This window comes from Dasypus novemcinctus, chromosome 4 (assembly GCF_030445035.2).
Source record: "Dasypus novemcinctus isolate mDasNov1 chromosome 4, mDasNov1.1.hap2, whole genome shotgun sequence".
In the NCBI taxonomy this organism is placed as follows: Eukaryota; Metazoa; Chordata; class Mammalia; order Cingulata; family Dasypodidae; genus Dasypus; species Dasypus novemcinctus.
Genome location: NC_080676.1, coordinates 61952220 through 61979878, shown reverse-complemented (window position 1 = coordinate 61979878; position 27659 = coordinate 61952220). Strand labels below are relative to the sequence as shown.

Genomic DNA, 27659 nt, shown 5'->3' with positions numbered 1-27659 from the left:
GGGGTGGTCAGATGAAAAGACCCAAAAAAATAGCAGTTCCCCTTGAGGAGCCAGGATGGACCACCCTCTCTGGACTGCACAGGGATGTTGTGAATTCCTAGGCAAGACCTGGGTCAGTCCCTCCCTTGCTTTTCTGCTCTCCTTGGCTGTTGGCAGTTTCTGTAGGATCACATTTCGAGCCTGACCTAGTGGGCCCAGGAGAGCTTGTAGCTGGGGCTTTACAAAGGTCTCACATGACCACCTGGCAGGGTGCAGCTGTTCCCAGCAAGGGCATTAATAATACAGGCCTTTTTCCGCAAACTCTGGCAAACAGTCTAAAATGACAAGTGAAAACATTGAGTCCAAATTCCCACTGGGGCTTAGAGCAGACAAGGCCAAAATAACTTGCCTTTACCATGGCTGCATCATGGAGCCGAATGAGACTTCTGCTGAGGGAAGGTAACTGAAGAAGCCATGGTGATAAAAGCCAAGAAATTGGAGGGAAAGGGGGCAGAAGGAGGAACAGTCAAGTTCCTTGCAGAATCAACTCCTTCCATTGCCTAAGGACATTTTCAGTGGAATGTTTCAGAGACCCAGGTGCAGAAAGTAAGGGGTCCGTGCGACAGGGTGGCTGAGGCAGGAATCCGGCTATGGATTTCAACTCAGCCAGAAACACAACAGCCACCACAGGCAGCCCAGATACCTCAAGAAAAGCTGGCAAATGCTACAGGCTGAGGTAATTCTTTCTCTTTTGTTCCTGTACGTCAGCACTAAAACAGTGCCTGAAAGTTAAGGAACTAGTAAATGTGAACCAGTGAAGAAATATGTGGTGTGGAAGAGAAGCACAGGCTTCATTCAGATCCCACAGCACCTTTTATACAAATCTCGGCAAGCCATTTGGCCTCTCTAGGCCTTAGTTTCCTCATCAAGAAAATATGACGAGGCACACTTCGAAAGGTTCTTATAAGTGTTAATTAAAATAATGTATGCTAGGGAGTGGATGTAGCTCCAGTGGTTGAGCACATGCTTCCCATATATGAGGTCCTGCGTACGATCTCCAGTATCTCCTAAAAAAAAAAAATTATATAAAGTGGCCTAAAATAGTGCTTGGTAGGTAACAGTCACCCAATAAATGGGGCTCTCAGAATTAGATTTTGATCTTCAAATAGAGAGTATGCCTTGACTGTCAACTATTTCTAATTCTCATAGTGGGAAAAAAAAAATTGTGGGTGGGGTAATAGAGAATGTAAAGAAAACTGAAGACAATGAATTAAAAGTCCCTGTGTTTGGAGTGGGAAAAGTGGACATGGTGGCTAATGGGTATGGGGAATGGCAGGAAGAGCCGAGATGTGGAGGCGTCTTAGGGACTTGGAGCTGCCCTGGATGGTGCTTCAGGGGCAATCACGGACATTGTAAATCCTCCCAGGGCCCACTGGATGGAATGGGGGAGAGTATGGGCCATGATGTGGACCATTGACCATGAGGTGCAGAGGTGCCCAGAGATGTACTTACCAAATGCAATGGATGTGTCATGATGATGGGAATGAGTGTTCCTGGGGGGGGAGTGGTGGGGTGGGGGTGGTGGGGTTGAAGGGGTCCTCATATATTTTTTTTAATGTAATATTTTTACAAAATCAATAAAAAAATAAAAAATAAATAAATAAATAAAAATAAAAGTCCCTGTGTGACCTTAGATTAGCCATGCACTTCTCTGGTCTCAGAATTCTCAATGGTAAGATAGGGAGTTGGATTTGATCTGTGGTCTTCAAAGGGCTCCAGGAAACCGTACAGAGTCCGTGAAGACCTGAGGGGCTGTCTTGAGGTAGGCAGGAGGAAGACAAGTGGGCTCCCACACAACTTCAGGCTCCTCCTAATGGGAGATGTTCTTCTGAAGAAACAGTCCCTCACTCAGTCCTTCTTCCTCTGCAATCTACAGTTCTTGAGTCCTCCCAATTAACAGTTTTCCTGTGATCCTCCTGTCCTCTGTCACCTCCCACTAGAGCCAGGACTTGGGTGAGGCAAAGGAGTTACCTAGGACAGAAAATTTAAAGAGGCATACACTCGCTGGGTTGTCAAGTACAGTGTTAACACTTGAGAGTAGCTGTCTTTTTACATCTTGAACCCTAAATGCCTGGTTTGCCACCCCCTAATCCCAGCCCTGAGGCCCTCAGCTTTCTTCAGCACCCACCTACACTCACCTCGGTGGCTTTGGGCACTGCCAGCCACCGTTCTCTCTGGAAATCTCCCACCACCGCCTTCTGTGGTACTGCCTTTCGCAGTGACAGTGCTCTGCTTCTTTCTGTCCCTCTCCGTGGCTCCTCCTTCCTCCTGGGCAGAAGCAGTGGGACAAAGAAAGAAGTAGATAAGAGAGAAAAGTATTCCAGGCAAGTGGTAGAAAATTGTGCAGGAACTGATGAGCCTGGTTTTGGACAGGATGAATTTGAGGATTGATTGAGGTGCAATCAGCAGGTAGATTAGACAAGTTCGATTAGGAACCAGAGAAGAGGTAGGGAACAGAGAGCTTTTCTTCCCTCACCTGGCAGAAATTTCCCTCCATTACTTCTTCTTTCCTTGCCCCACTGCCCCTGTCCAAATCAGGTCCACATCATCTAATATTAGCACCCTCTCAGAAGCCTCTCATCTCTTCCCTCACACAAGATTAATTTTCTGAAGTGCAGCTCTGAATATATCAACCCCCTGCTCAGAGATTAAAAGTAGCTTCTTCCATGTTTACTCCATTAAGTCCAAATTCCTCAGTATAGCAGACAAGACAACTCCCACCTTACTCCCTAGCCTCCAAGCAACATCTCACCGTAAGGAACGTGCCCCTACACACCTAATTTACCATTATTCCCTGAATTTGCCCTAGCCCTCTGCCCTGACTTTGCTCGTGCTCTTTTTTTCCCTCAAATCAACCCCCACCCCGATTCTACCTATCAAATCTTTGCACTGTAAACATTACACTTGCTCTCCTGTCTTCCTGGCTCTTGCATGCAGACCTGCCAAATCCTAGAGTTGTTTGCAGAGGTTGGAGTGTACTCCCTTCTGTCTGAATCAACAGAGTAAAAAACAAACACCTGCCCTGAAGTTGCCATGAAACCTAGGTACACAGTGGTAAACTCTACTCAACAGCTACAGGTAAGCCACATCTCCACTTGTTTATGTCTTCATTTCCTTTTTTTTTCAATTTTTATAGCAGTAGCATATATAAAACATAACACTTTCCTTTTTAAGTATACAATTCAGTGGTATTAATTATATTTACAGTGCTTTATTCCCTTTTGCACTTGGCCCAGCTGTGGGCTCTAACATACTCTCCGTAAATACTAATTGAATTAGTTCATTACTGAGATCCTACTGTGAGAGCACAAAACTAATTTCAAAAGAAAACTTTAAATAATTCTGTTGCCTTTCACATATAAAGATGACCCAACCACGATGGAAACATTCTAAAACCAGACTGTGGTAACGGTTGCACAACTCGGTAAACATAAGTCAACAAATGAAACAGGATATGAACGATACCTCATTAAAGTTATCTTAAAAGAAAAAAAAAACCATGTGGTGATCAAAACCACCGTAACAGGTTACCATGATCAGCTGGGTAATAACTTGACTAACCCATGAGCACACTTACAACAAACTCCACAAGGATTACCAACCCCGTAAGGTGTGGGCTCTGAGTACAGGCTCAGTCCCCTGGAATCAGCGGCAGCTGTGAATGGTTGGATGTGGGCAACATCACTGCCTGTGTGGGCTGGGTGTGGGAGCCTGGAGTGGCCAGGCACTGGGTCAGCCTGCAGTCAGGACATAGCACAACATAAATGACCCAACTCGGAATGGGAGGAAGAGATGAGAGGTGGAGTGGTTTTCAGGACTTGGAGTTGTCCTGGGTAGTGCTGCAGGGACAATTACTGGACATTGTATGTCCTCCCATGGTCTACTGGATGGAACGTGGGAGAGTGTGGGCTATGGTGTGGACCATTGACCATGAGGTGCAGCGGTGCTCAGAGATGTACTCACCAAATGCAATGAATGTCTCATGATGATGGAGGAGATTGTTGCTATGGGGGGAGAAGTGGGGTGAGGGGAGTGGGGGGTATATGGGGACCTCATATATTCTGAATGTAATAAAATAATAAAGAAAAAAATGAAAAAAGAAATAAAGAAATGACCCAACTCAACCTTCCACACTGGCCTCCTCAGTGGGTCAAGACTAAGCCCATAGCAATCCCTACAGTTTATGGTTTTACATTTGTGTTATTATTTGATTACCATGCTCCGTGAGGTCAAGGACCATGGCTCTTTTGTTCACAGTGCCTTGCACACAGACTAGCACATAGTAAGTGCTCAATTTTTTCAAATGATCATTTTTTAAGTTGGTTGAATGCTGAATGAGTGAATGGACACTACAGAGTGAACCGAAGAAAATGCCAACTGCATTTCTTTCAGTGAAACACTTCCCTGCACCTGATTATAAAGGGGTCCCTGGAGAAAAGGAGAGGCTAAAAGTGAGGCGAGGGAACCAGCACTCCCTCGGGCACTTTCCTTCACACTCTCAGCACTCACAACAACCTAAAACTAGGTACTGTCATCCCTCGCAGAAGAAGTGTTGGCTCTGAGGCTGGAAAGTGGGGTGGAAGTCTCTAAAGTGCAAGGCCAAGGTAATCATTGCACAGCCAGATGGCTGAGCATCCGGAGGCCAGTGAGGCGGGTGCTGATCCCCCAAGGTCAGGGCCCCATGTCATCCTCCCCCAGCCTCTTCCCAGTGTGTGGGAGCCAGCACTGCAGGCACAGCAGGGCTCAGGGAACAGAACTGTGCCCTTCAGGAAACTGCCAGGAAGGGTCAGAGCCTGAGCCCCGCCCACCCCTGGCCAGCCCATGTCCAGGGCAGGCATCCACGGAGCTCCCTCTGGGGAAGCACTCACTTCCACCTATCCCCTTTCCCATCTCAGCATCCCAAAGTGATCTCGCCCCAGACAATGCTCATGCAAAACCCTCCCCTTTCTCCCACAGGCTCCTAGGAGAAGAACCCTGAGGGTCCTCAGGTGCACCCAGCAAGGTGTGTGCCACTCTGGTACAGAGACAGTAGCACATAATGACTAAGAGGACAGACTTGGAAATCAGACCATCTGGGTTCAAATCCCAATTTATTCAGACACTTACTATATACGAGACCACTCTCTGCCTAAATTTCCCCATCTGTAGGGAGTTGAATTATGTACCTCGGGGAAAAAAAACATGATCTTAATCTTAATCCATTCCTGTGAGTGTGAACCCATTGCAGCTAGGACATTTTGAAGATAATAACTTTAGTTAACTGAATCAGGCTGGGCTTTAATCTGTATTACTGGGGTCTTTTATAAGCAGAATGAAATTTGGACAGAAAGGGGGAAAAAATCATGGGAATAGCCAGAAACTGGAGGTCAATGGAACCTGAAAGAGAAAGGTGGAGACACTGCTATGTGCATCACCATGTGACAGAAGAGCAAGACACAATGATTGCCAGAGCCCAGTCCCAGAACTCCACAGTCTTCAAGGAAAAAGCATCTCTTCTGACACTTCAACTTTGGACTTATCCTAGCCTGAAAACCATGAGCCAATAAATTCCCATTGTTTAAGCCAATTTAATACCATGTATATGGTATTTGTTTTAGTACCTGTGGAACTAAAACACCATCTATAAAACGAGGATTTTAATAGTACCTCTTAGCATTGTTGTGGCTATTAATGAATTAATATACATTAACTTAGTGCCTGGCATATAATTGTTAGCTGCTGTTATTCTCTCCAGTGCATCGAAGCTGCCTCTCCATCTGTAAGTGGAAAAGTAGATGGTGAACATGGGGGAGTCCCTGAGTACACAGGAGCTGCCCTTGCTACTAGTAGACCTCCAAACATCGAGAAAACACTTAATCTGTGACAACTCAAGATTTCTTCAGTAACTACAGACATTGGTACACTGGCAACAGGCACAGACAGGGTGGAGAGAGAATTTGCCCCACAGCACAATCAAAGATCAACACTTAAGAGAGATTGCTCATCAGTAGGGGAAAAAAAATCCTCCCTGGAAAAATACACAGCTCTGTAAAATATCACTTTCCTGAGGCCACCCAGGAAAAAGATCTCCAGTACCTGGCTATCTGGGTCAAAGGACAAGGAAGTTGTCCTTCCAGAGCAGCTCTGGAGGTTGTCAGCACAAGATGGTCTTGTTTCCTACCCTTAGGAATACAGGCTAGGGTCTAGATTCTGACAGCCAGGCCTGGGAGCAGGAAGACTAAAAGTCAAACAGGTAGCCATTAGGGAAATGCTACCTAAAAAAGACCCGAGCTATCACTACAACCTATTAGAACAAATAACTAAATTTGTAAATTTACATTAGCTAAAATAAAAATAGTGACAATATCAAGTGCTGGCAAGGATGCAGAGAAAGTGATCTCCCAAACATTGTTTTATTGGAATGTAAATAGGTATAGCAACTCTGGAAAATCATTCAGCAGTTTCTTAAAAAACTAAAATTATACTTACAATAAAGCAAGTGTACTCCTGGGCATTTTTTCCAGAAAAACAAAAATCGATGTCCACATAAACCTGTACACGATTGTTCATAACCGCCTTATTTGTAATAGCCAACAACTAAAATGCCCTTCAATAGGCAAATAGTTAAACTGAGGTACAGCCATACCATGGAATACCACCTGGCAATGAAAAAGAGCAAACTATTTGTACATGCCACAACCTGGATGAACCTCAAAGGTAATATGCTGAATGTAAAATTGCCAATTCCAAGAGGTTTCATCTTGTTTAATTCTATTTATGTAATAAAATATTCTCTCAAAATGACAAAACTATAAAAATTAAAAGCAGAGGGGCAGGAAGTGGGTGTGACTATAAAGGGGCCACACGAGGGAGATCTTAGATCTTTGAGATGATGGAACAGTTCTGTACCTTGCCTGCAGTGATGGTTACACTAATCTACACATTTGAGAAAATGATATACAACTACACACACATTGAACCAATGTCAAATTCCTGTTTCGATATTGGTCTGTAACTATGGAAGATATGACAATTGGAAAAAATTAATAAAATTTAAAACGTTGTACAGCCAGTAACTGGGGGAGCTGGGATTCTATTTCACATGCTTCTGCTCCAAAATCCCAGTACTCCACCCAAAGCAAATACTTGTAGTTTTGAGCATGCCATGTCATTTCATATCCCTATGTCTTTGCATATGCAAACTTCTACCTAGACTGCTCTTTTCTACCTACCCAAATTCTCATTTAAGATCCAATTCACATACCTTCCCCTCCAGGGAACTTCCCTGCTTCTTATAATAAGATTGCTGCACTCCCTCTGTACTTCTTCTGTACCACACTTATTCAACTAAATTGTAATTATTAGTTTACTTGTTTCTGTCTCCTGCCACGAGCAAGTCATCCAGAGATAAAACATTTGCAAAATATATATCCAAATAAAGAACTTGTGTCTAGAATGAATAAAGTACTCTTATATATAATTTAAGAAGACAACACAATTTTTTTTAAAAGAGGGGACACAACATATCATATTCCATATGCAGATGGAAAAAAAGCAAGGAAAAGATGATTAACATATATTCATTAATCTTTTAGGAAATGAAAATTAGAGCACAATAGATATCACCACATACCCACCAGAAAAGTTAGAACTAAGACTGGCCATACCATGTGCTGGCATCTGGAACTCACACACAGCTGTTATGGCAATAAAAATGGTACAATCACTCTAGGAAGCAGCTTGGCAGCTTCTTAAAAATTTAAGCATATGTCTACAATAAGACTCAGCCATTCTTACTCCTAGATATTTACCCAAGGAAAATGAAACCACATGTCCACAAATACTTTTTTTAGAAATGCTTATTTATACTGGCTTTATTTTAATAGCGAAAAAGTGGAAATAACCCAAATGTCTGTCAACAGGTGAATGCATAAACAAATTGTGGTATATCAACACACTAAAACATTATTCAGCAATAAATGGGTGGCCTATTGATATGAGTTACACACACAAAAAAATAATCATGCTGAATGAAAGAAAAGTACATGTCAGAAAATGCAAACTGATCTACAGTGACAGAAAATAATTTAGTGGTTGCCATGAGATGGGGCGCAGGAAGCAGGGATTACAAATGAGCAGAAGGAAGCTTTTGGGGTGATTATTAGGTTCATTAACTTGACTATGGGGATAGTTTCATGAGTATTATATGTCAAAACATCAAGTTGTGCAATTTAAATACGTGCAGTTAATTGTGAATCAATGAAACCACTAAAGAGCTGCATGAAGAAATAATAGGTACCATTTAATAAGCATCTATTTTGTAGAATGAACTTTACATTAAAAAAGTATTAATCTTCACTAAAGGTGGGTATTATTCAGCCATTTTATAGATGAGGAAACTGGTCAGAAAGGCCAAGTAGTCATGCAGCTGTGATGATGCCAAGACTCTAACCCAGGTCTCCAAAGATAGGATGCCTTCCCACAATGGCAAATTCCCAACATGAAGCTGCAGGCAATTGCTCTCCACCCTAAGCAAGATGTCTAGGAAGGATCAGAAAGGAGGAGGGTGAAGGGCTGGTGCTGCAGGGGATCTCTGGCATCATTGCAATGGCACCCTCTCCTTCATGGGCTACCATTGCCACAAATTCCTCCATCAGCCAAACCCAGCACATCATAGGTATGGGACCAGAGAGACTAAGGCAGGAAGTTGGCTGTGACTACTTCTAAGAACATTCTTCTCTCTGCAGCCAGAGAGGTTTTGTGGGAAGTAACAGACTCCAGCTCTATATCTACCCTAGCCTTTCTGGACCTCCACTTCCTCAGATGTAAGATGTGAAGGTTAAACAGCAATTCACATTCTCACGGTGACCAACTGAACTGAGCTTTTTCTCCTTCTGAAGTTTATTATGTGCAACAGATGAAAAGGATTCTTGGATATCCCCGAAACTGTACATTCAGCTGCCCCATCAACCCCAGCTCCACAGGCTGAGACACACACAACCACTTAGCAGTGCCCACTCAGATTGCCCCCTCTGTCCCAGGCACCTCCACATCCATACCCTTCCCCTTGGCTTCCACCTCTCCTGACAATTTTCCAAAGACTGCCCCACTCAAATGCTGCTTTGTTCCCTCTATTAGCAGGTTCAGCCACTAAATTCCATTTGGAGTGGTCTGGGAACCCTGAGACATATAGAGCAGTTGAAGACATAATGTCTTCCTTCAAAATTCTCAAAGGAAAAGCTGGAGATGAGTGGTTACAGGATATATGGGGAAAAGAATGCCATAGACAATCTTGGATAAAGGGAGGCTCCTCTCCATTCTTTCTCTGCTCAAAGCTGGGTAATAATCTCTTGCCCAGACAGGCTGGGACATTTGACTGGGCACACAGAAGGTATCCAGTAAATATAAGTGGGACTGAGTTAAATTCCACTTACCAAAGGAATAATCTCTCACCCAAACATGGAGGAAAACCAATCTTAGGCTTCTCAGTGTGTTTTCCTGCAAAGAGCTCTGAGAGTTTAGAGGCTGAGAAGACCCCTACTTCTACCTGCCATTGGCTGAGAGATCTGGGACTGACCAGTCCTGCAACTCACCTCCTGGGGCACCAGATGATCCCTTCGTTGAATGAGAAGACAACAGGAAAGGATCAGCTCTGATGCTCTCTTACTTCAAAAGGAAGAGCCCTCCTGATTTGAAGGGAACAGTGCATTACTTTATAAAGAGCCCAGCACTCTGAGTTGCAGCTGTTCACATAGCTTAAGAGATGGAGTGGAGTGTGCAGGCTGGGAGGGCCCTAGGCTGGGAGTGGAGCTGCAGCGCACCCACAGGTAAAGCAGTTCTGTCTGGTCTGCATGTCAGGGGAAGATGGGACAGGCTCCCCTGGGCAGGGGCACTGGGGAGAGGCAGGGGTACTCCTGGGAGCAGAAGAGAGGGGTGCAAGGAGAAGAGGTGGGGAGAGGGGAGCCCCTGCAGCTTGAGCACGCAGGTGAGTAGATGAAAGAGGGCAGGTGGAGTAGGGAGTTGTCAGAAGGCCAGGACCCCAACCCCCCCACCGAACCCCACTGCACCCATGGGAAAAGAGGCTGAAAAGAGTTTTGAATGAAGTGTGGGCAAAACAATGGAGGGGGCAGTGGTGGGGAAAAAGCTAAGAGAAGCTAAAAGAGTTAGGCTGATGGGTCAGGGTCCCAGGAGCATTTCAAACATTCTGGGGTGACTAAGTTCCCGCCAGGGGCGGTCAGGGGGTAGCCCCTCCCGCACCTGGGCCTTGACTTCAGCCCAGTTCTCTGCTTCGTTTTCGAAATCAGTTGGTGCTGATTTCAAAGGTAACTTCCTCACACAGCCAAGCAGTGGCCGGCAGGGCCCCGCGCTGCAGCTGGAGAGATGGAGTGATGTTTCCCAAGGAGAGACTCTGCTTTTTGGAACTGGATTTGGGAACTCCTGAGTGGGTGACAACTGGCTAAAAAAAGCACTCAGAGGTTTTGAGAAGCTATGGCGGTCACAAACAGGTTTAGTTTAAATTTCTGTCACTTTCGAGCTGTCAAATCTTGGGCAAGTCTCTTTACCTCTCTGAGACTCAGTTTCCTCCTCTGCACCTTGGGGATAGAAATATCTACCTCTTTAAGTTGTTGCAGAATTACATGAGCTAATGTAGACAAGAGACAAAGCCCAGTGCCCAGAAGAACCCTAATTTCAATAAATGCCCTTCCCTTTCCTTACTCATAAAATTACCTAAAGGTCCTCAGAGTAAGATGGTCTTAGCATACATTTTGTGGGTTCACAGCCCTGGAAAGCCAGGTCTCTTAAAAGGCAGGGGATTTAATTCCAAGTGTCCTGGCTGCAGATACAGGCAACGGGTTGGGAATGGCGAGGGCAGGGCTGGCACCTGGAGGCCATCCGGGATATCTCCTTGCCAAACAAAAGTAAAGGGTCAGGTGTGACTCATTACAGCCCACTTCCCACCTCCCCCCCCCACCCCCAGGAACATTTATTTACCTTTGCACTGATAATCACCAACTGTTTGACCTGACTTCCTAATATGAAGGTGTGGAGGAGCCAGGTGGTCTTTATGGTTCTTTCCACCTTTTTTTATAAGCCTACAATTCTGCAAAGGCAAACTGGTCCTTTAACTGATGCCCCACCTCCTCTGCACCCCTTCTCTAGGAGCTGAGGAGGTGAGAGAGGGAGCCAAGAGATTTAGAAATTGAGAGAAAGAGAAGGGCAGAGGCTCGGACTTCATTATGCTAACTTAATTAGCTCTAATCTGCTGTGACAGCAGGACCTTGAAGAAAGAGGCCTTTGTTTAAATTTCACATTTGGCAGGAAGCACCCCCCTCCTCCCAATCCATTAGAGACTGTGATTCAAAAGCGCTGGTTTGGGTCCTGGCCCTCACATCTAGTGCTGGGGCTTCCTTTTCACAGTTCTCTGAAGACGTCTTGACTTTTCCAGGGAGGAAATACACCCCGGATGTCAACTAGTAAATGGAGGATTTTATCTGCCTTTATGAAAGGGTGTCAGTAATTCAGTAGTTCACAGAACCTCCCAAGAGCAAGAAGTTAGTTAGGGAGAAATGCTAACTAACTTCTCTCCAGCGACAGACTGCAGGTCTGCCAATCACTTATACCTCTTCCCTGCACGGCCACGGAGACTGAGTGTGCAGAACATTTTCATTTCCACTGACGTATGGGAGCCTCGCAGTTGTCTTATGAGATAGGAAAGGCAAAAAGTTCACTCTTATTTATTTATTCATCTAACGTTTTTGAGCACCCAGTGTTCACAAGTGAGGAAGTGAAGAAGTATCCTCCCCATACCAGAGACTACTGGGTAGAATAAGCCCTGGAACCAGCAATATGTTAGTAAACTGCCTCTCTAAACCGAAAAAAAATCCCTTGTTTGCAGTGCTTGTTAATTTTGTGGTGTAAATATTCCCACTATGACTGATTTTAAGCTGCCAACAGTTTAATCATTTTTAACAACTAGCTCAAAAAATTCCTGAATATTTATAATTCGGCTCTAGAAAGCCTCCAGACCAGAGTCAAGTCCTCCGGTTTCCTAATTGAGGGTTCTTTCTGCCTCACCGCCCCCCTCCCACCTCCCTGAAGGAAAAATCAACATCCTGTGGAAGCTTAAAGTGTAACCTTAATAGAAAACTACCTGAAGAACTGTTAACAGAAGAAGTAGGGTTTCAGATATGTTTTCCTTTTCTTCCGCATCGGTGTTTTTTCAAATGTCCTGTGAACGCACATTACCTTTATAATCAGAAAAATTTCTAGATAATTAAAATGTTTTGGTGATCTTAGTGGAATGTTTTGTAATAACCTCCCCTGCATAACTTCCATCACTCTTCCTCCCTTGGGTTGTGGAGTGTTTGTGTGTGTGTGTTTCCTAAGAGCTCAATTTCTCTTGCAGAACAGAGCAGGTGCACCTAAGTTAAGCATTCACCTGAATCTGACGCAGTCTTACCTGGAGGCTGAATTCATTCTCTTTGGAGCTCAAATTTCACCCACAATTGAGAAAACACAACTTTCTGCCAAGATTCTAAAAGGTCTGCTCTGAAAAATCAAAAACCTCTTTGGCCATCAAATGTCCTTGCCACCTAATAGGCTGAGGTCAAAGCAGATGGTTTGACTGAACCAGACACAACTGCTCCTTCTTTCCTGAACACTGTTCCTTCCCTTGAGTGCATAGAGCCTTCCAGCCCTGGAGGAGGGAGCTTCCATCGCCCCACAATAGGAGGCATTCTGCCCTCTCTCTTCCCAAGCTGGGATTCAAAGGATCTTACCTCAGCGCTGCAACAGAAATCTGGCACCAGGGCTTGGGAGAGGCTCAAGGGGCCAGGTCATTTCAGCCGGTCTCCATCGCTTTCAATGCTTCTCTCCCTCCCTGCTGCTCACTGCAGAGCTCTTGACACAACTGGCTCCAGGAAAAAAAAAAGAAAGGAAAGGAACTGACTTAAGCACAGGAGGCACATATGTTAATACATCCCAGAGGTAAGCACCTTTGCTTCCCCCACTCCCAGCCCTGGTCACACTATCCTCTCCTGAGCCATTTTCAGAACTAAAGGCCCACCTGAAGGAGGCAGCCTCCTTCCCAGGGCCCAAACTGGTCATCTGTTCACCCAGACCCACCCCTTCTGGAACTAAGCAATTTCAGAGCGAGTGCAGATTAAGCAAAGCAAACTCTACTTACAGTCACTGAATCCTTTTGCTACTTGCTGCTTTTAGTAAGAAAAGCAAGGGTAACAAAACCACAAGTCTAGACCCAAGTCTGATGTTTAGATCAGCCTTGCAATCAACTGATTCCAATCAACACGACACACTTGTTCATATTCTCCCTTTGACAAAAAGTATGTTTATGCTGTTACAAACATGAATTCATTTTCTAATTCATTTTGGAAGCATTTTGAAATGAGCCTAAATGTTCAACTCACATATTTTGATTGCCGTCTAAGTAGATAGCATTTGTTTTCAAAGTAATTGTTTTTTCCCAAGTCACAAAGAAATTTATGTTCAATACAGAAATTTTAGAAATTTTAATTAAGTGAAAAGACAAAAAATTACCACCTTTCTCCACTCAAAGATAGCTACATATAGATAAACACTCTCCTGTGTTTATTATGTAAATAAATTTTTTATGATACAATAAAGCTGGAGATTACTAAGTGCCTTGTTTTATGATAAATCAGGAATTTTTGCCATACCCTTAAGTATTCTTCCCCAGTATCAGTTTAATGGCTTTATAATATGTCCCCGTATTGCTGTACCATAAATTGTATCCAGTGCTCAACAGCTAGAGATTTCGTTCACCTCCCGGTTTTTTTGTTAATTATGAACAATGCTTATAACTAAGTCTTTGGGGGACACTCATGATTATTTCCTTAAGACACACTCTTGGAAGTGGAACTGATGGGTCAAAGAGTTTCCAAAATCTCAGGTTTTTGAACTGCATGGGCATGCTGCCTTCAAGACTACTGTGCCCTATAAACTCCTCCCAGCAATGGAGAAGTGAGCTCATTCCTCTCACGGCCCTCTGCTCCCCCATCCCTCCCTCATCCCCGTCCTTGCTTTCCTTTTTTTTAAATTTTTATTTTCATAACTTGCCCATCCTTGCTTTCTCTGTGTAACATTTCTAGTAGAAACAAGCAGATATATGTTATCACAATTTTTAAAATTTTAATTTTTTTAACATCTGGGAAAAAAAAACTTGGAGTTCCAGGAGTCTAATTTTTTTCAATTTTCAGGCGTACAGCTCAGTCCCTCCCTAAGATAAGAGTCATGATACTAAAATGAACTTTCCTAATCAAGGCTTGGAGACGGGGGTGCATGAGCAAGAACCAGTAAGGTGGGGAAAAAGTGAGTAACACACTGAGGGACAGGAAAGGAGTGTGATGTAAAGGTGAAAAAGATACTTAAGATACAGAGATTAAAGAATGGTTCAGTGAGAGGAGATGCTTATGGGAACAGACATCAGATGAAACTGAAGAGGAAGTGAGCCATTTGAGAGGGTGGAAATGTAAAGGTCTCAAAGATTCAGGGCAGAATAGAGAAACAACAAAGGCAGCAGTGGAGATGGAAAAAAATTGCTTGTGGCATTTTGGTCCTTTGCGTGTATCTATAATTAATGCTGGTGTGACACCAGTAACCAGCCTCACTGTAGCGAGAGTGGAGCATACATGGAAGAGATCTCTACATGCAAACACAGCTGAGCTGGTGGTCAGCTGGGAGCCTGCCAGTAAAGAGCCTTCCTTAGGAAATTGGGGCTAAGTGCTCTTGGGGTGGAGGATATTACTGAGCTGTGGCTCACCTTCCTCCTTGACGGGAAGGAAGACACCATCCTCCCTCTCTGTCTAGCAAGCTGAGTATTCGTCCTTTTACACCTGGCTCAACCTTCAGTGAGAAAGAGATAATTCACCAGGATTTCTTTGACCCTGTGACCCAGGCAAAGACCCTGGGGACCTAAGTCTCAGGCTCCTATATAGTTGTCCAGCCTGACTGCTCACTGTGTCCCCATATGCCCTGCATTCCAGCCATAGCAATATGCAGACTAATGAGGGAATGTAGGTTATCATTAGTTCTTTTTAAGTTCTTTTGAAAATGGCTTGCAAATCTTCAATATTACCAAAATAGCTAAGTCATTCCTACCCTACCCCTATCCCGCTCACTCACACACCTGGGCCTCCCCTGAGACTCAGGGAGTGGGATTCTAAGGACCACTCATGCATAAAAGAGAGAGATGGACCAATCAGATTCTCTTTCAAAGTCACAACTATGTAAAAAAGAGCACAGTCAGCTGATGGTGAGCCCTAGAGCTTAAAGGACAGGTAGCCGTGGCACCATGAGAAGCAAAAGCTGTGCACTGCATCAAGTGATGGAGCTGAAGGACAGGAAGCTGATCTATGAAAAGAAAAACAGGGCAGAGGCCCAGCGAGAAACACAGGAAACCACACAGCCCCAGAGAGAGCAGATGCCTGGCGACTGTCTAGTGGCTGTGAGGCTAATCTGTACTTTCTTTTTATTCCACGGAGCATCTCTGAATTCCTTCAATAAACACCATTTTTTTTGGTGGAGTTATTTGGTGCGGGTCTCTCTTCCTTAACCAAATTGTTTTAGTCTCTCCCAGACCATGAGACTCCAGCAACTCGGTTGGGAAATCAGCACAGTAAGAGCAGACCTTCTTTCAGGGCTGGTTCAACACATGCAAATATATGCCAACTAGAGTCCTCAGCACAGAGACCCAGCACTGTGGACTGGAGCAGCTAATAACCATGCTTGCTAGAAACAGGTCAGAAAAGAATCAAAACAGGCCTGTGTCTTCATCTGACAGACGAACTACTTTCCGATCCAGTAAGGCACAGAAAATTCTAAGGAAGACGGGAGGGCACTAAATGGGAGTTTGCCTCTGCCTCGTGAATTCCCTCTTGCCTCCAGCAAATGTTTCCTGTAGGTATACAGGAGTGAGGCTCTGACCACAGAGCCAGGATTTAGAGAGCCCACTAAGAACCAAGAACCCAAAGAAGGTCATAAATGAGCCAGAAACATACGCCCCAAGAATTTCACCATCCTGTCCCTCAAAGCAGAGCCATTTCTAAAGGACCCTGCTTTGAGTCAAGGAATGGGTTAACCTATCACAGCATATGACTCTGGCCACAGTCCCTGCTTCAGTGAGAAATGACAAGGCATACGTGAACCTTAGCACTAAAGATAATCCTGTTAGCTCTGGAAGCATTCCACATTATCTGAGATCTGAACAATTCTTCCAACTGTTTGGATGTGGAAACTAAATTAACTGAGAGCTTATATCAGATCCTTATGCTTGAACATTCCAAGATCCAGGTTTTTACAAATTTGCTGAGTGCTGCAGTAAAAGCAGAAGACACTGAACTGCTCCTTAGAGCAAGAGACTTCTGGCATTAAGTCTGCGCTCCCCTCCTGGAGCTATCACCCTTCTTACTAGTTCATCTGTGAGGCAAGACCCAACACTCTAGGGTTCCTGACCCAGGCTAAGTGGTGACCACAATTGTTTTTCCTCCCTGCCCCTCAAGGAGTGTTTTCTCCCAATTTATTTTTATGAGGAAACAGAGCTTAAGCAACTAACCCAGGCACGAGGCTGGTAATGGCTAAGCCAGAGTTCCACAAACTAGCCTGACCCCATGCCTTTCTTCCCTCCAGTATTAAGATAAAGACCTGAAAATAAAAATGAATTAAGCACTGAATACATGGGTTACTGTAGAAAGAGAAACAGTTTTTCAGAGAACCAGAAAAGGGAAGTTCACCTACACAGTCCTATGCAAAATGTCCAAACAAAGGTGCTCCTACTCATTTATTTGGCTGTATTATTGATACATCTCTACAGCAATCACTACATTCCAGGTGCCAATTTTGATATATGGGGCAATACTAAACCACCTTTTTAATTGTAGTAGCATAATTAACACAAAATTTTCCATTTTAATTATTTTTAAGTAGACACTTTAGTGGTGTTAATTACATTCACAATGTTGTGCTACCATCACCATGATCTGTTACCAAAACTTTTTCATGATCTCAAACAGAAACTGTACGTTTTTAGCAATAACTCCCTATTCTCCCCCTGCAAACACATACACACACACACCTTCACCCTTCCACTCTTCCACCCTTCCACCTCCACCTCCAGCCCTATTCTACTGTCTCTACTAATTTGCTTATTTTAGATATTTTAGATGAATTGATTCACACTCTATTTGTCCTTTTGCATCTGGCTTACTTCATTCAACATTGTTTTCAAGGTTCATTCATGTTATAATGTATCACTACTTCGTTTTTGTGGCTGAGAAAGATTCCATTGTATGTATAAGCAAAATTTGGTTTATTCATATACTTGGGTTGTTTCCACTTTTTAGCTATTGTGTATACTGCTGCTATGAACATTGGTATATGAGTATCTGAGTCCCTGCTTTCAATTCTTGTGGGCACATACCTGGAAATTCTATGTGTAGATTTTTGAGCAACCACCAAACTGTTTTCCACAGCAGCTACACCATTTTATATTCCCATCAACAGTGTACTAGAGTTTCAATTTCTCCACATCCTCACTAGCACTTGTTATTTTCCACTTTTTAAATAATAGCCATACTAGTGGGTATGAGGTGGTATCTTCTGGTTTTGATTTGCATTTCCCTAATAGCCAATGATGTTGATCATCTTTTCATGTGCTTATTGGCCATTTGTATTTTTTTTTTGAAGAAATGTCTGCTCAAGTCTGTATTAGTCAGCTAAAGGAGTGCTGATGCAAAATACCAGAAATTGGTTGGTTTTTATAAAGGGTATTTATTTGGGGTAGGAGCTTACAGATACCAGGCCATAAAGCATAAGTTACTTCCCTCACCAAAGTCTATTTTCACATGTTGGAGCAAGATGGCTGCCAATGGCTGTGAGGGTTCAGGCTTCCTGGGTTCCTCCCTTCCAGGGTCTTGCTTCTCTCTGGATTCAAGGTTCCTTCCTTCCCAGGGCTGGCTTTCTTCCTGGGCTCAGCGTTCCTTTCTTCCTGAGTCTGGTTTCTTTTTCTTCTGTGAGCTTACTTCCCGAGGCCCCAACATCAAAATTCCAACATCAAAACCCTCACATCAAAAGTTCCAACTCTGTCCTTTGCCCTGCCTTTTATCTGTGATGCCTAATGCCCTAATGACATGGCTCAGTCAAAGCCCTAATCATAACTCAATCATGCCCAGTACTAGACCAGATTGCAAACATAATCCAATATCTATTTTTGGAATTCATAACTATATCAAACTGCTAACAAAGTCCTTTGCTCATTTTTTAATTGGGTCATTTTTCTCTTTGTTGCTGAGCTGCAGCAGTTCATTATATATTATGGATATTAAACTCATGATTTGCAACTACTTTCTTCCATTCTGTGGTTATCTTCTCACTTTCTTAATAAAGTTCTTTGATGCACAAGTTTTTTATTTTGATGAATTTCTTTTGTTGATTGTGCTTTTAGTGTCATATCTAAAAAATCATTGCTAAATCTGAGGTCACAGATTTAGCAGTGTTTGCTTATAAGAGTTTTATGGTTTAAGCACTTATATTTAGGTTCTTGATATATTCTTGGTTAATTTTTGAATGTGGTACAAGGAAGGGTCGAACTTCATTCTTTTGCATGTTGATATCCAGTTTTCCCAGCACCACTTGTTGAAGAGACTATTCTTACCCCATTTAATGTACTTGGCTCCCTTGTCAAAAATCAAATGGCCATAGCTGTGTGAGTTTATTCCTGGATTTCAATTCTATTTCATTGGTTTTTATATCTATCTTTATGCCAATACCACACTGTTTGATTGCTGTTTTGAAATTGGTAAGTCATTTTTTTTATCAAGGCAATACATGTAAATGATTTTTAAAACCCAATGGTACTGGGAAGCAGACTTTGCCCAGTGGTTAGGGCGTCTGTCTACCACATGGGAGGTCTGCGGTTCAAACTCCCGGCCCCCTTGACCTGTGTGGAGCTGGCCCACGCTCAGTGCTGATGCGCGCAAGGAGTGCCATGCCATGCAGGGGTGTCGTCCCCCCCACCGCAGGGGAGCCCCACGCACAAGGAGTGCGCCCCATAAGGAGAGCCGCCCAGCACGACAGAAAGTGCAGCCTGTCTAAGAATGGCATTGCCCACACGGAGAGCTGACACAACAAGATGACACAAGATGATGCAACAAAATAGAAACACAGATTCCCATGCCGCTGACAACAACAGAAGCGGACAAAGAAGACGCAGCAAATAGACACAAAGAACAGACAACCGGGGCAGGGGAAAGGGGAGAGAAATATATAAATAAAATAAATCTTTAAAAAAAAAAAAATCCAATGGTACTAAATTTCCATACAACCAGGCAGTTTCTCTTCTATATAAACAAAAGAATTGAAAGCAGAAATTTAAACAGGTATTTGCACACTGATGTTCATAGCAGCATTGTTCACAACTGCCAAAAGGTGGAAGCAACCCAGGTGTCCATTAATAGATGAATGGAAAAACAAAACATAGTATAGGCACACAATGGAATGTTGTTCGGTTGTAAGGAAGAGTGAAGTTCTGATTGTTACAACATGGATGAGCCTTAAGGTCATCATGCTGAGTGAAATATTCCAGATATAAAGAGGCAAATATTGTATGATCTCATTTATATGAAATAGTTAGAAATTCATATTCAGAAACTGAATACAGGTTATTGGGGCCAGGGTGGGCTAGGGAATGGGGAGTTGATGCTTAATTGATACAGAGCTTCTGTTTTGGGTGATGGAGAAGTTTTGGTAATGGATGGTGGTAACAGTAGCACAACATTGAGAAAGTAATTAATACCACTTAATTGTATATTTGAAAGTGGTTAAATGGGAAGTTTTAGGCTGTAGATATGTTAGCAGAATAAAAATCTGAAAATTAAAAAAAAAGAATGAGGACTTTCATTTGTGGTAATAGTGGACCCGATAACTCAGATCACTCTCCAGTTCAAGGCTTCTGAAAATTCCTGGATCAAATTTCAAAAATTTTCCTAAAAGTATAAAAGAACTAATAATATCACTACTAGGCCAAGATCCAGGGGAAGAGGAAATCTGGAGGAATGAACCAGGTCTTTCATACTGCTTTTGCTCAGGGACTATTTGCTAATTTGGAAGAGGCAGCAGAGAGTCTGGGTAGCACTTTTCACATCCTTGAGGGACAAAAGTTTTACTTTTGTAAAAAGTACAGGGTCAGCTGCAATTCTATTCTACAATCTCCTTGGTCCTCTCTGGGACCAAGACTGACTGTAACCACTTTCTGAAATACCAGTAACAGAGAGAACAGAGACAATATATCAGAGAATAAACTGGATTTAAAGCATCTGTCCTGAAGTGACACATATTATTTATGTTTACAATTTTTAAGTGTAAAATTTCAATGATTTTTTTGCAGTGCTGTAACCCTTACTTAAAACATTTCCATCATCCCCTTTTACAGCCAATAACCATTCCTATCCCAAGCCCAGGAGACCATTAAACTACTTTCTATTTCTATAGACTTACCTTTTTTGGACATTTCATTTAAAGGGATTCATACAATGTGTGATCTTTTGCCATCTGCTTCGTCCACTTAGCATGATGATTTTGAGGTCTGTCCATGCTGAGAAACATACTGGTAATCCATTCTTTTTTGTTACTGAATAGTATGCCATTGTATAAATATACCAATTTTTGTTTATACATTCATCAGTTGATGGACTTTTGAACTGTTTCCTCTTTGGGGCTATTATTAAATAATACTACAATATTTGTAAACAAGAGTTTTTGCAGACATAAATTTTCATTTCTCTTGGGCAGATTCCTTGAAGTGATAAATTTATGTTTGTCCTTTTGAGACACTGCCAACCTATTTTCCAAGGTGTTGGATCATTTTACATTCCCACCAGCAATGTACAAGGGTACCAGTTGCTCTGCATCCTTGCTGACACTCATTATTGTCTGTCTTTTTTATTATATCCACTCAGTAGTAGTGAAGCAATAGTTCACTGTAGTTTCTATTTGTAATTCCCTGGTGGCTGGTGATGTTCAGCATTCTTTCATGTGCTGAGTGGCCATTTTTATATCTTTTTTGGTGAAGTGTCTATTAAAATATTTTGTCCATTTTAAATTTGGTGGTTTGTCTTCCACTGAGTTGTAAGAATTCTTTTGTGTGTGTGTATGTATGATATTTAAATTATTATTAAAGCAGTTTTATTCACACACCATATAATGCATCCAAATTGTACAATCAATTTGATTTGACACCAATCAGTATAGTCACAGAGTGTACAGTCATCGCCACAATCAATTTTGGAACATTTCCATCGTTCCAAACATTAAAAAAAAAAACACCTTACCCCATATACCCCTGTTACTGACCCTTACTTAGCCTTGGTGTGGTACCTTTATTACCACTAATGGAAAAAACTATACTATTACTGTTAACTACAGGTGATAATGTTTATTAGTTGTATTTTCCCCATATACTACCCTATTATTAACATCTTGTAATAGTGACATGAATTTGTTACACTTCATTAATAACAAATATTAGAAAGAACAGTCTAACATATGTACTTTTACCTACAGTCCTCATCCACAATAGGATTCACTATATTATACTGTCCCATGTTTCATCCTCTAGTTTTCCTTCTAGTGACATACATGACCCTAAACTTCCCTTTTCAACCACAAGCACAATTCAGTGCTAATTTCCTGCTCCCATCACCTCTATCCTTTTCCAAATATTTACTACCAACTTTATTATAAACTCTGCACAAATTAAGCATCAGCGCCACATTTTCCATACTGGTAACCTATATTCTAGATATTAAGCCCAGGTGCTTGCTCATTATAATTAGTTCATATTAGTGAGATCATAAATTTGCCCTTTTCAGTCCGGCTTATTTCACTCAACATAATATCCTCAAGGTTCATCCACGCTGTGGCATGTATCAGGACTTCATTCTCTTACAGCTGAATAATATTCCATCATATGTATATACCATATTTTGTTTATCCATTCATCAGTTGATGATGGACATGGGTTGTTTCCATCTTTAGGCAAATGTGAATATTGCTGCTGTTACCATTGGTGTGCATATGTTTGCGGTATCCCTGCTTTCATTTCTTCTGAGTATATACGTACAAGTGGGATGGCTGGATCATATGGCAGTTCTATACTTAGCTTCCTGAGGAACCACCAATCTTCCACAGAAGCTGTATCATTTTTACATTCCTTCCTACCAGCAGTGAATACGCTTTCCTATTTCTCCACAACTTCTCTAGCACTTGTAGTTTCCTGTTTCTTTTTAATACTAGACAGTCTAGTAGGTGTTAAATGATATTTCATTGTGTGTATTCTGAATACAACATACTTTATCGGATATAAGGTTTTCAAATATTTTCTTCCAGTCTGCGGCTTGTATTTTCATTCTGCAAATAACGGAAGTATTAAGTCTTTCAAGTTCAATTTATCTATCTTTTCTTTCTTTCGGATAGTGCAGTTGGTGTCTTATCTAAGAACTCTTTGCCTAACCCAAGGTTATGAAATTTTATCCAATGTTTTCCTCAAAGTTTTACAGTTTAACTCTTGCCTCTAGGTCTTAGACCCATTATGAGTTAATTTTTGTATATGCTTTGAGGTAAGGGTTTAAATTAATCTTTTGCATGTAGACATCCAAATATCCTAGCACAATTTGCTGATTAAAAACTACCCTCTCCACATTGAAATGCCTTGGCACTTCTGTTGAAAATGCTGACCATAAATGTAAGATCAATTCTGTCCCATTGATCCCTATATTATTCTTATGACAATACCACTCAATTATTTTATAGTACATTTTGAAACTGAGAAATATAAGTCCTCCCAAATTTATTCTTCTTTGGGCCCTTTGCATTTTCATATAAATTTTAGGATCATATTGTCAATTTCTGCAAAAAGCCAACTGGGATTTTACAGGGATTGCATGGAATCTAACTATAGATCAATTGTGGGAAACAGGCACATAACAGTATTGAGTCTCCAATACTTGAACCTCTTTAATTTCTCTCAGCAATATTGTATAACTTTCAGTGTACAAGTTTTGCACTTCTTTCGTTGAATTTATTTCTAAGTGTTTCTATCTTTTTGGTGTTATTGTGGATGGATTTTTTTTCTTAATTGCCTTTTCAGATTGTTTACTGCTAATAAAAATAAATAAAATTCTCTATATATATTTGCTCTCCTCAAAAAAAAAAAGACTTATAATGAAAAGAGCAGGCCCTGCCCATCCCTACATACCCCTAATTTCTGCTGTCCATAAGCAACAACTTTCAAATCTTTTATCTATTTTCTTCCTAAAGTTGTCTTAGTGTATCTAAGTAGCATGCTTAGATGGCTTTTTTTGTTCTCGTTAGATGTTATTCATTGACTTCCTACAACAGAAAATGAAGGGTTAGCACTTTTACTATCATCCTGCATAACACTTCTCTTTTCCATATTCCCCCATACAGCAATACCATCTTTTATTAAGTGAACATTAGAAGTTACATTATGACAAGATAAATTATTGTTCACAGCTGAGCAACACAGTGTGTTATGATTAATTCCTTTCACGTACATTTTTTTGCTGTCATTTCTGGAGTCCATTTTTAACTCTTTTGTTTGTTTGCTTAATGTTCTGTGTACCTATGAATAATTCAGCCCTCAACTTTCAAACAAACTAAAAAACTTATCACAGTACAATCAAATACCACCATATGATCAATTCTTTTCCTTTCTTTCTTTCTTGAAGATTTCCAATCTAGAACCATCTGCCTCCTATCCAATGTGAACTGGTTGCTCTCTGGGCTTAAAAGGAGGCCCATTCTTCTTCCTTAATTTCATAGTATCAGGCAGAAAGTAGAATACATGGACACAGCTTTGGTGGTGGAAAGATATGAAAGTTGTCTTCTGATCAGCACTATTCACAGGTAAATGGGAAAGAAGGTCATTAACTGAGAGAAAGAGTGAGGAAGTGGTGTTAGAGATTTAAAGAGAGAGAAAATGTGTGAAAGAGTCATCTAGATTAGAGAGAATGGATATTGGTGCCCACAAAGACTCTGATATAATTAATTTTGGGTGGAATTCAGGCATCAGTAGTTTTTATAATCTCCCTAGGGAATGTTACTGGTGGCAGCCACAGTTGAGAACCACTGGACCAAGGAAAAGGCCATTTACAGGTCACAGCCATGAGTTCATGTGGGACCAGTCAGGATGTGGTGTGCTTTTCTCCAGTCACACTTAGCTCTGTGGAGCAGGTATGGTGGAAAGAGAGAGACTGTGTGCACAGATCAGCATGGAGAGCTGGCTTTAACCAGGATTAAAGCACATACATTCCTGAACATGGTAAGAGTTCAGTAAATGAAAGCTGCTGTTTATCTTTATCATGAACTAAGTGGCACACATCATCTTTGTAGCAAATAGTTTCATTTTTTATTTCATCCAAATGATTCATTCAATTTGTGTATCTCATGGGGGCATGAGGTCATTTGTGAAAAACCAAAACCACAAATGTATATCCATGAATATCGAGGACAGTTGTAGAAGTTACAAGTCACCCTACTGTTGTATTCCAAGTTCACAACAGTTTTGTGAAGCCCCTCCTGTCCCCACAACCTAGACCCTGGGTTTAGTAAGCTCCACATTCTCAACGCCTGTCTGTTAGCCCATTTTTCCTCTAGGGAGGACCACTCCTGATCCCATCCCTGAGCCTAGAACCTAGAATCCCATGGAGACATCGCCGTGATGACAAGAGCCACTTCACCACTACCACCCCCAGCCAAGCCCACCTGGATGCCTGCCCACGTCCTACCCATTTGCCAGAAAAAAGACTGCAGGTTCTGTTCTGACCCAAACCATAGTAGACATGAATGCCAGCAGAGCATGGAAGCCCCTTGGGCTCACCTACTAGGGAACATCCACTGCTGGCTCCTATCCTCCCTTAAGGTGGATTTAGTGCCAAATCCCAGTTGTACCCACTTCTGTTCAGCCCTGCTGTTCCACTTCCATGCTAGCTGCCTGGCAAACTCCTCTTTATCCTTTGGAGACCTACTAGGGTCCCATCTTTTCTTCTCTGACCCTGCAATCTACCCCTTGCTCTCTCAGCAACTTGTGCCACTGCCGTTCATCTGTACCCTCTCTCTCCTCCTAAACTGCGAGCTGCCCAAGGGAGCAGCTGTATTTTTATTTATCTTTATATCCACTCTGCCTAGAAGAGTGTCCATTAACCATTAACAAGCGCTGTGGTATTGAAAATAGACACGGTTATTGATCACTAAGCATGTCCCCAGCACCACGTCCTCAGTGTTCTCACACCAATGCTATAAGGTAGAAATTATTAATACAGGTGTGGAAATTCACAAAGCTGAGAAGTGGCACATCTTAAACCCAAGTCTGGCTGCAAAACTGTGATTTTCCAATGTGATTAGGGCTCCCTGAGGAAGGGAAACCTGCAGATGGTGATGGGAAAGGCAGGGAATTACCTCCCAGCCCTCCCACTGTGACTCACCGGGACTGGCTGGGGAGACAAGGGCAGGACTCTAAGTGAAAAAGCATTTCCAGAGGTGACTCTGGTCCTTCTGCTCCCTGCCTAGTCTTTCCCCTCCTGCAAATTCACAGCCCAGAATAAGATGTTCATTGTGTAGAGAAAAAAAAGAACTGCCACGAGCCCTTTGGCAGGAGGCATCTTCAGAGGATTTATTCCTAACACTGTCATTAACCACCCCCAGCTCAGGCCCTGGGCCAGCATCCTCCCACCATTGCACAATTGACAAAGGCAATCCCTGCAGCCTGCTCTCAGATGAATGATGATTCGGCCTAACTCCCTTTGCCAGAGCTTCCTCACTGTCTTCCTCCCTCCCTTACCCGTGACAAACTACCAGGACCCTAGTTCCCAATACAACAAGAAAAAAAACAGCAAGGTCCCAAACCTGACTCCCCGCCCAGAGCTTGGCTCCATGGACTAGCCCCAAAGAATATTCCCTCTTGCCTCCTCTTTCATCTTGCTGCTTGGCTCTCTCTCCCAAGACCAAGACTGGCAGGTAGAAAAAAGACCAGAACTCTGGGAGTGTTTCCCACCATCTTCATTTGCAACTCCTATCGTCTGCTCTCACATCTTGACCTTGACCTAGAGACCACTGGCTGATGTTCACTGGTGAACACATCCTGATCTCAGTGGACAAAAGGGAAGCTAAAGGCAGAGCTCGCTCCATGAGGCCCCCTAGGGACTGATGGGCACTGTGCTGTGGAAAGGACCCAGTCAGGGTCCTGCTGGCCAGAAGGTCAGGGCTTCACACAGCTAACTTCAACCTAGTTAATGCAGTGCAAGAGGAAAAAGGTTACTTTCCTTTGTGTGCCATGAATTCGAGGCTGGTTGGAGCTGGGAATTGGCTAAAATCCTCAAGTCTTGGTTTAGCAGAGACCAGTGGGTAAGAGAGGAAGAAGAGGGATCTCTTCAGCAGCAACAAACACCTTGAATCTCTGTAACTCCCACTTGCACATACCCCCAACCCCCTCCACTGCCCCACCCTCCACCCCACCCACAACAGGGTTTGTGGAGTCCCAGGTGCACACCAGGCCCCATCCTAGACCCTGGAACAGTCCTGATCCTGACTGGAGCAAACGTAAGGTGCCTCCAGCTACAGTAGCTCAGTGCTGAGGTCTGGCGGCTGGCCCGCCCTGCCGTGTGTTGTTGGAAGCCTGATTTCTCTGAGGCCAGGGCCCTGCCTGGTCCTCCTCAGTACTGCTAGAGAATGAGGACGGCCACTAGAGTGCCCTGGCAACCTGTCCCGCCAGCCCCCTTCCCAGACCACCAGTGTCTACCAGACGTGGCAGGGACCTGCTTGCCTCGCTGCTCAGACATTCCTTCCTGAGCCTGAAACACCCTCCCCTGCCCCGTGTAAATCACCTAGCTGTTGACACCCATTTCCACTCAACTCTCGAGCCCAGACATTCCCCAGCAACGAGGAAGGCAGGCAGGTGCGTTCTTTCACCCAGGCAGTGGGAGAGACGGACCCACTGCCTTCCTCCTCCTCGGCCTCCTCCCACCGCAGCCCCCAGCTGGTTATCCGTGTCAGGAAAAACACAGCTTCTTCTCTGTTGACCGTGCTGTTTGTTCCAACCCAGGGACCACGTACGTGACTGTGGGAGTTTTAACAGACACATGTGGCTGCTTTACAGATATCTGAACTCTCAGAAGACCAATAAAAAATCCCCTGTCTGTGGCTTTTATACTTCCCGATTACGTTCACACCTGTTACCAAATTTGAACATCAGAATTAATCTGGGGATAAGCAGGACCACAATTATCCCAGATTATGGATGAGGAAATAAGAGCTATGATTAAGTGGCCTGGGACTACACAGCTGCTGAATGGGAGAATCTGGACAATAATTTAGGTTTTTATATTTATTTTTACCCTCACCTTGTTCCACAAAGGTGGTTATTTCAGGTTCTCTGCATGCTATAAATATGACACAGTAGAAAAGGCATGGGCTTTGAAGTACAGGCAGCTCAGGGGTTCAAATCATTTCACCACTGCGTGACTTTGGACAGATAAAACAATCCCTCTTAACTTCCTTCCTCATCTATACAATAGGGAAAATTATACCCAGTT

General features: G+C 42.8%; 1 protein-coding gene across 5 annotated transcripts in view; it reads right to left on the bottom strand.

Annotated features, from left to right (window-relative positions):
• Positions 1-27659, bottom strand: part of ST6GAL1 (ST6 beta-galactoside alpha-2,6-sialyltransferase 1) — a 139655-nt gene that overhangs the window by 98629 nt on the left and 13367 nt on the right. For 2 of the 5 annotated variants that reach the window (XM_004473684.4, XM_058295519.2), the window contains one exon: positions 12798-12928. The exons of 1 other annotated variant lie outside the window; for it this stretch is intronic. The gene's annotated coding sequence lies outside the window, so the exon portion shown is untranslated. Of the gene's footprint in view, positions 1-2177; positions 2308-12797; positions 12933-27659 lie in introns of all 5 variants that reach the window. 2 more of the 5 variants (XM_023583179.3, XM_004473685.4) reach the window with 2 other exon arrangements.